The sequence below is a fragment of the Phocoena sinus genome, chromosome X (genome assembly GCF_008692025.1).
Source record: "Phocoena sinus isolate mPhoSin1 chromosome X, mPhoSin1.pri, whole genome shotgun sequence".
Lineage (NCBI taxonomy): Eukaryota > Metazoa > Chordata > Mammalia > Artiodactyla > Phocoenidae > Phocoena > Phocoena sinus.
The window spans coordinates 81,194,295-81,203,474 of NC_045784.1; the positions used below are offsets into that span (position 1 = coordinate 81,194,295).

General features: G+C 39.3%; 1 pseudogene; it reads left to right on the forward strand.

Annotated features, from left to right (window-relative positions):
- The first annotated feature begins 6,050 nt into the window (after positions 1-6,050).
- Positions 6,051-6,918, forward strand: LOC116747135 (annotated as a pseudogene).
- Positions 6,919-9,180: the final 2,262 nt, after the last annotated feature.

The window sequence follows — 9,180 nt, forward strand, 5'->3', positions numbered from 1 at the left end:
AATAAATTGCCTCACATTCCCCTTTCCTATGAAAAGAGGAAAAATTATATCTCGAATTCTATGTGGGCCTTTGATTTTCAGCACATGGAGGACTGGGCTTCAATAATTGAGTCCATGCCTCTGCTCTTTTCCCTTGAATATATAGGTGGTTGATCATCACTGAATCTCTTAAACACAAAATAGTGACTGACACATAGTGCCCTCGTCCAAATTTCTTAGACTTGCATAGACGAGAAACTACCAGATCATCACAGGAATTATTATTTTCTCCCTGAAGCCACTGTGAAACACAATGGCTGAACAGTATAAACTCAGGCATCTCTGTTTCCTCCAGACCCCAAAGCAAGCCTTTGTGATAACCAACCCCCGACATGTAAAACAAGAAACAAGGACCAAACATTACCTAATAGCAAACACAACATCCCTTCCACTTTGAAAATAATCAATAGATATAAAAACTTTATGATTTCTCATATTTAGTTTACTACCAGATTATATTTTGGTCTAGTACTTCTTCCTGCACAGAAATCCATATAACTAACATATTGAGAATTAACATATAGAATTAAACCATTTCACCTTACAAGCATATTTATTGTTTGGTTGAACATGTTACAGACCACAGTTAAGTCTAGTTCTTACAATTTATTGCTTAACTTAATAAATGTGTTTTCCCCAAATTTACTACAAACTCCAAGTGTTAATGTCTGAAGACGCTATGTAACACTTCTGTATTCCTATTGTATAATTTATCCCAGCATTGACACCGTATTCTGCACTGCTTCTTCAAAAACAAAACATGTTTGCTATGATTCTAACCAAATAGTGTCTAGACATCAAAAGAAAGTTTTCTCTAATCTTTCCACCTTTTCAAATACTCAGAGAATTTACTGGAGAGGCAGAGAAGAAAACGAGATCAAAGTTTTAACATTTTTTAAAACTATATGTTCCCATTTCTTGACAGATAAAGAGACAATGAATAAGATCTGCATCCTGTGATCAATAGAAATGTAGAGGTTTGAGTTTTATTATTTTTCTTGTGCTTGCCTTTAAAAAATAAATAGCGCTTGCCAATGACTTCATTACACCCAGCACTTCAAGGTAAACATAACAGAATTCTACTTTTCTGGCACACTGTGATGGCATGGTCTTCTTGGTAAGTAAAAGATGACATTGAATTAAAGAACTTATTTCTTTATAGGAATTCAGTTATAGCCTTCTCTGGTATTTTCCCGAATCAAATCCAGGACTACATCTTGTGTTAAAATTCTCATATACTCCCTTGGCACAGAGGTAAAGAAACGCTTCTCTGCCTCCCTCTTTGATTTTCCTCTTCAACCAGGTTAAAATCCAACCCAGGATTTTTAACAAACACAGCTGTATATAAAAAACAATTGCTAGAAGACAACAGAATTCTTGACTTGAATAACAATTAAAAAAACAAAAACTGCTCGAATACCCAAATGCTGCCAAGTTCTCCAATTTTCTGAAGCCACTCTTTTCATGTAATATCCAACTATAAAATGATGTAAATCACCATTACTTATACGATGAAAAGTCCAGCACCCTCCCTAAAATCCAAGGATTCCTGGAGTGGGGGTCTGTGGCTGCAGACGTGAAATCTCATCCCCAAATACATCCCTCACTGATTCTCTATCCCCTTATCATCATATGTCTGAAAGCTGCTGACCTCTTATCTCCCCTACTTTGTGGCCCTCCATCCCCCCTGCCCCATCTAGCACTCTTCCTCCTTGATTCCCCAAAGTGCCAGTAACACATGGAGTATGGAGTTCAAGGAAGTCATGTGGAATCAAACGAAGCCAAAATGAGGTGTGGAATTAAACTGGAGAAATAAATGAATGTATGTAGCAAAACAGAAACAGACTCACAGATATAGAAAACTAGTGGTTACCAGCTGAGGGAGGGAAGCGGGGAGGGACAAAGGTAGGGGATTAAGAGATACAAACTACTATGTATAAAATAAATAAGCTACAAGGATGTATTGTACAGCACAAGGAATATAGCCAATATTTTATAATAACTTTAAATTGAGTATAATCTATAAAACTTTTGAATCACCATGTTGTTACCTGAAGCTAATATAATACTGTAAATCAACTACGCTTCAATTAAAAATTTTTTAATTAAAAAAATAATAAAATGTTGCACCAAGAAAAAGAAAAACAAACAGGAGAAATGTCAAACCAATAAGCCCAAAAGTGACAATGAAGACAGAGGTGTAGCTCAGAAATTATAAGAGAGATGGCCTCTGCCTTCACGGAATATATATACAGTCTATTGGGGCATTTTGAAACATACTTGAGCACCACTTACGCTTAAGCTGGGGCCTTTGTTATACACTTAATGTCTTTCTATGATGGTGTTTTTTCCTTTAATGAACCCAATGATCAGAGATCTGTCAAAGTAAATAGGAAGCCAGAGAGTAATCAGGTAGCTAGTGGTGTGTTTTATAATTGGCCAGGTGACTGAAGACCTGTCTTGAGTGAATAACTGGACAGGAAGTGGCCAGGGAGGGATAATGTTTTCAGAAGATCTGACTGAGGGAGAGCTGTATTTTCCATTGTCTTAATACTTGCCAATCATTACACATCTGTCAGTAAGAGGAGAGTTTGTTCAGCCCGTTCAGTGCACCTGTGTGATCATATTCTAATTCCCAATCAGAGTTCACTTGCTCTAGAGGAAGCCATTTCCAAATGAAGTGTTACTATTTCATCCTCCTGGTTTTATTCCTTGGTTTTTAGGGCCAAAGAAGTGCTGCTCAAAGGGTAAAATTTTCTGAAATATCCAGTGAGCTGAAAATTCAAATGAGTGCTGGATCCTAATTATAAATAGAAAGAATGGTAAAGAAAGTACATCTGAACATTGGATAATAGAAATATGTAATCAGAGTTGGTAATAGAGATGTAGAAATAGGCGAGACTATCAAAAAAGAATCTTCCAGGCACCCTTGTAATCTACTTAGATATTTCAGTATTTGACCTTGAAACAGCTTCTGGCAAGTTGGATGGCATAATTTCCTAGAATATCATAGTGAATAAATCCATTAGCCCAATGACTCTCACTTGGCATTTTCAAAGAAATTTACTGCCGGTAGTGATAAGGTTTTGAACACTAAAAGCTGCCTGACTGATGAAAATCCTGTTTGAAAAAAAAAAAACTAGGCAGATTTCACACAGGAGTTCCACCAGATACACTCACACACCCATACTGTTAAAGTGCATTAAGGTCTCAGGATATCATGGGTATTACAAATTCTATTTCTTCTATGAAAATATTTTTAATCCAGCAAAAATGTTTTGAGACCTACTATGTACAAGGCATATGCTAGGTGCTTAGGGGAGCATAGAGAGGAATAAGAGAATCCCTTCTTCCTTCTAGTAACAGATAAGACAATTAGGCAAATAACTAAATACTAGAGATAAAAATACCCTACTGGGAGAGCTCAGGGAAAGAAGCAATTGATTCTTCTTTTTTTAAAAATTAATTAATTAATTAACTTGTTTATTTATTTTTGGCTGCCTTGGGTCTTTGTTACTGGGTGTGGCCTTTCTCTAGTTGTGGCAAGCAGGGGCTTCTCTTCCTTGCGGTGTGCGGGCTTCTCATTGTGGTAGCTTCTCTTGTTGCAGAGCAAGGGTTCTAGGCTCGCAGACTTCAGTAGTTGTGGCTTGTGGGCTCTAGAGCATAGGCTCAGTAGTTGTGGCACATGGGCTTAGTTGCTCTGCAGCATGTAGGATCTTCCCAGACCAGGGGTCAAACCTGTGTCCCCTGCATTGGCAGGCTGATTCTTAACCACTGTGCCACCAGGGAAGTCCAAAGCAATTGATTCTGACCAACAGGCTTAGGGGAGGCTTAATTGAGGTGACAACTGATTCATAGAAACCAAATTAAGCCACATCCTTTGTGGAATCAAACTTGAAACCACATCCTTTAGCTGGATTTAATACACGGTGGGAAACCTGTTTAAAGATTATCCTACAAAGGGAGAAATGTTATTAATGAAACAAAAGAGTTTTCGGCCATGTCATCACAAATCACACAACCTAAAATGCTATCACTGAATAATATCTGTCCTCATGGGAACTGCAACGTGTTACACAAGTATATTTAATTCAAGAAGGACAACGTTGTAGACTCTTAGAAGGACTCTTAGTTGTAGAAAGACATTTTGAACAGTGGCTAACAGAGCAGGAGGACATAAATATTCTATCGCTAGAAAGATATGCTGTAGAGTAGAACAGGAGTAGTTTACTTGGCTTAAACATGCCTGTGATGCACTCTTCTCCCAAGACTATCATTTATTTTGCTTTTATTCCACAAATACCTAGTAGGCCTTTGATTACTAATGTACAGTTGTCCCTCGGTATCCACAGGGGATTGGGGAACCCCACCTACACCCCACAGTTACCAAAATCAGAGGATGCTCAAGTCCCTTATATAAAATAGCATAGTGGGACTTCCCTGGTGGCACAGTGGTTAAGAATCCACCTGCCAATGCAGGGGACACGGGTTCGATTGCTGGTCTGGGAAGATCCCACATGCCGCGGAGCAACTAAGCCCGCATGCCACAACTACTGAGCCCACGTGCCACAACTACTGAAGCCCGCACACCTAGAGCCTGTGCTCTACAACAAGAGAAGCCACTGTAATGAGAAGCCTGCACAGCAATGAAGACCCAATACAGCCAAAAATAAATAAATAAAATAAATAAATTTATTTTTTAAAAATAGCATAGTATTTGCATATAACCTATGCACATCCTCCTGTACACTTTAAATCATCTCTAGATTACTTATAATAGCTAGTACAATGTAAATGCTATGTAAATAGTTGTAAATACAATGTAAAAGCTATGTAAATACTTGCCAGTGTACAGTGAATTCAAGTTTTGCTTTTTGGAACTTTCTGGAATTTTTTTCTCTGAATATTTTGCATCCACTGTTGGTTGAATCCACAGATTTGGAAACTGTGGATAAGGAGGGCTAACTATAAGCATGCATTTTAATCCCAGAAAGGAAACTGTTTGAAGAACAGCACTAATCTTTGAACTCCTTGAGGGCAGGGACTATATGCTGTTTAGCATAGATCAATACGGCAGTGCTTGATGACCCCTTAGGTAAACTGACAAAATTGCAAATTCGTAAAACTATCAAAAACCACAATTCTAAGTACCAGCAAAGCAAAATGGACTCTTAATTGTCAGTTAACTCTTACACATCCTACCAGACTTGCAAATTTAAATATTATAGCCATATTTTTCAAAATAAAAGAAAGCCAGTAGAAAAATTATGGAAGAATCCACATAAAGTAATCTGATATATACCATGGGCCTATATTTTCAGTTTAACCACAGGTATTTGATCAGAATGAAGTGGAAAGCTAGATGATCAAGGATCTGTTTAAATTTTTTTAAAATCATATCAGAAATATTTTAATAATAAATATGATGAGAGAATGCAGAACATTTTTCGAGTAGGTCAAAACTAGAGCACAGATGAATTTAGGAACAAAATCTAATGAAATGAGTATATCTTGACTTGGTTAAATTTATTTGAAGTCTTTTGCAGTTCAAGTATTTAGAAATACTTCCTGTTTAGTAAAATTTTAATCCTTTTATTCATTTGAGAAATGTTTACTAAACAGCTACTTAGTACTAGGCATTGGGTGTACAGTAGTGACCAAGACAGGCACTGCTCATCTTTTTGAAGCCAGGGCCAGCTTATCCATTAGGCATGGTGAACACAGTGCCTAAGACCCACAATACTTTTTAGGGGTCTACAAAATATTTTAATTTCCTTTAGGATGAGAAGGAAAAAAATGAATATAATCCTGGCTGGATTGTATTAGTCTTTATACTAATGCAGTCATAAAATATAATTTTAATATTTGTTATGGAGAAAGAGGCCCACAAAGGCAAAAGTTGCTAGGATGGGCCTATGGGGAGTTTACATTCTATTAAAAGAGACTGGCTAATAATTACATAAAGTAGAAGACTGTAAAAAGTGCTGAGATCAGGGTAAATGCAGGGCGCGATGGGAACCCATCTTGAGAGGTCATGGAAAGTTTCTCAAAAGCCTCAACAGAAACATGAAAGATGATAAGAGTAGGAAAGGAAATGTACAGGAGCAAGAATATGCATAGATCTGAGCAGTGTGCTCTGCACTCCTGGGGATCTGTCTCTTGCTTCAACAGTGTTTGGATGGAACAGAGACAGGGACAGCCCCTTCCTCCAGCCTCCGATCACCCTCCAACCTTTTTTCCAGTCGCAACCTTCAGAACCAGCAACTCAGCTATCCTCGGCCTCCAGGACAAGCCAACATTATTTTTTGAACTTAGCTCCTTATTACCCTTCAACCATGAGCTCCCAGATTCATCAGAATTATTCCATTGAGGTGGAGGCCGCAATCAACCGCCTAACCAACATGCATCTGTGTGCCTCCTGCACTTACCTCTCTCTGGGCTCCTATTTCCACCAGGACGATGTGGCTCTGGAGGCCACTTTTTCCATGAATTGGCCGAGGAGAAGCTCAAGGGTGCCCAGCATCTCTTGAAAATGCAAAACCAGCACGGCGACCGTTCCTTCCTCCAAGACGTGCAGAAGCCTCCCGAAATGAGCAGAGTAAAACCCAGGACACTATGGAAGCCATCCTGCTCATGAAGAACCTGAACCAGGCGCTTTTGGATCTGCATGCCCTGGGTTCTGCCCGCGCAGATGCCCAACTCTGTGACTTCCTGGAGCGCCACTTCCTGGAGGAGCAGGTGAAACTCATCAAGAAGATGGGCGACCACCTGACCAACCTCCGCAGGCTGGCTGGTCCGCAGGCTGTGCTGGGCGAGTATCTCTTTGAAAGGCTCACCCTTGAGCAAGAACAGGAGTCTCTGAAGTCCAGCGGCCTCTGAGGAGCTCCTCTGGCGTCAGAGCTTTTGCCTGAAGCCCTGCTCTGCAGCCACTAGGCAGCTTTTTAACCGCCCTGGAGCCCTCTCCCAAGCCTTGGAACAAATGGAAACAATAACGCTTTTTGCAGAAGAAAAAAAAATAAATGTGCACAGGTATGATAGTAAGAGAGGTGACGGTGAGTGGGAAGAAGGCCAAGTACCTCCGTAAGTTTAGAGCAGTGGTTCTCAACTCAGGGCAATTTTGCCTCCCAGAAGACATTTGGTAATTCCTGGAGACATTTTTGGCTATCACAACAGGAAGGGGATGTTACTGGCATCTAGTGGGTAGAGGGCAGGGATGCTGCTAAACATCTTACAATGCACAGGACAGCCCTCCACAACAAAGAATGAGTCAAATCCATTATTCTCATCTTTTCACATTTTCTGCTTTTATGTTATAAAAGCTGTTTTCAACCCAAATTGCATAAACTGATTACTTTAATAAAATGTGATAAACAATACAGTAGAATGGTACGTCCCATACCAACAGTGTGGAGGCACACAAAAAATAGCCAGTTAAAATGGGCAGAAGGAGCAGAATTAATTAATTTATTTTTATTACGCTATGTATCCTAAGTGCCTAGAAAAGTGCCTGGCACATAATAGGCTACCAAGAAATATTCGTTAAGTGTTGAATAAATTAATAAGTGGTATTTAATTGGTGATATAGTTGCAGTTTATGAAACAGTATAAAATATTCATCCTTGCAAACATTCTTTGTGGAATTGGATAATGAGTAGAAGAGATCATATGCTTTTGCTTCTCTCCTAGTTTATCCCCTTCAAAGCTATTCTCCTAGTTTATCCCCTTCAAAGCTATGTCTGAATTTAGGGCTTCCAGGCTCTAAGTCATCCTAGGAATATGCATCAGGCTTAGGGCTGATCCAGATGACTTTGAAGATATCTATGCATCTCCAGATCCTCTTCTCAACCCAAATTGACTTTTGTTTTTGTTTTGAAAGTATTATTATCCTTGCCCCCAGATACACACACATACACACATACATTTTAAGTAAAAAGTGAAAGCTCAAAAAAAAAATAATAAATAAATAAATAAATAAATAAAAAATAATAATAAAAAAAAGTGAAAGCTCCTCTGAACCCCATCCCACTTCCCAGAGGTTAGATGCATCCTTCCATTTTTAAAATGTATTTGTGATAGGCATGAATTTGTTCCTGATTGCTTTAGTTCAAGAAATAACACATTTTTTGGTTTTGTTTTTTAAATTAAGTCCAACTTAGTTCTGAGCTCTCATATTCCTAGTTGACAGGGCACTCACTCACTATCAGTCATTCTTGGAGCTTCCACCCCTATCAGCTTTTATAGGAATCTCAGAGCTTACTAAGTCACAAGAAAATGAGAGAGCATGGCTAATCCTTAATATCTGGTGGACACCATCATTACTGATGATTCTGCTACCCAATGATGCCATTGAATTCTGATTCTCTACCATCTGCCAGGTGCCAGTGCTCCGTAGAGTATATGGCAGGAAGCAAGGTGACAGACCTGCCTTGCAGCCATGGTTTCTCCATGCCTCCACTGACTCTACGATTTACCCCAGGGGACCCTCACTGTCCTCTCAAGGCAAGACCGAGGATCTTTTTTGATCAGTCCCCAGCATATACCTCCCACCAACAGTAGTATCGCCACCTCCCTGACCACAGTCTTAAGGAACCTCTTCCTATCCAGCAATAACCACTCACCAAATTGACAGCAAGTATAACCTTCTATCCATCCTTGCCCTGTAGGGCAACTCAAGACTTTACCAACAAAGACCTGGACAGGTGTTATTGTTTGGGTTTTCTTGGAGTGGTTTTGGTTTGTGTGTTTCCTGCTAGGGCTGCTCCTAATAAAGAAAGAGAAGAAGGAAGGAAGGAAGGAAAGAAAGAAGGGAAGGAGGAAGGGAGGAAGGAAGGAAAGATGGATGGATGGATGAAGGGAAGGAAGAAGGAAACAGCTGTTAACTTTACTTACACTTCCACCTCCCATCCCCCAGAAAAAGATTGATTCCTAGAAAAGCAAAATAGGTTTAAGACTCCAGGAGTTGTACTCAATGTGAGGAAGATCTTAGGAAGACTCTGAAATAAAGAGCATCTTTAATAATCCTCATGTAACACATTTAAAATTTATTCAAAGGAAGAACTCAGAAGGTAGCAAAATATCTCCATCCACTAGGTCCTCTAGATATAAAGCTCACTAATTTTAACAGGTAATCACATCCGTTTC